The sequence below is a fragment of the Penaeus monodon genome, chromosome 23, assembly GCF_015228065.2.
Source record: "Penaeus monodon isolate SGIC_2016 chromosome 23, NSTDA_Pmon_1, whole genome shotgun sequence".
NCBI lineage: Eukaryota > Metazoa > Arthropoda > Malacostraca > Decapoda > Penaeidae > Penaeus > Penaeus monodon.
This window is the reverse complement of record NC_051408.1, coordinates 39,739,669-39,739,939: the sequence shown is the minus strand read 5'-3', so window position 1 is coordinate 39,739,939 and position 271 is coordinate 39,739,669.

The window sequence follows — 271 nt, the reverse complement described above, 5'->3', positions numbered from 1 at the left end:
GTATCTATTTTGTTTTTTACGAATTCCGAAACAAACTCCTATCATTATAGCAAGAAGTTACCGTGTCACTCGCAGTATCGCTGTTAATCTTCTTTTTTAAAAACTTTGATTTGATTTGATTTTTAAACACCATTACATTCCAAATGACGGGCAGTAACTACTAAGCGAGATATTGCTTCGAATATTTGACATCTTTCTCGTCATCAAATACCAACATCTTTTGTAATTCCGTGTAATTTTGAGTGAGAGAAAAGATAATTCAATGCAAAAT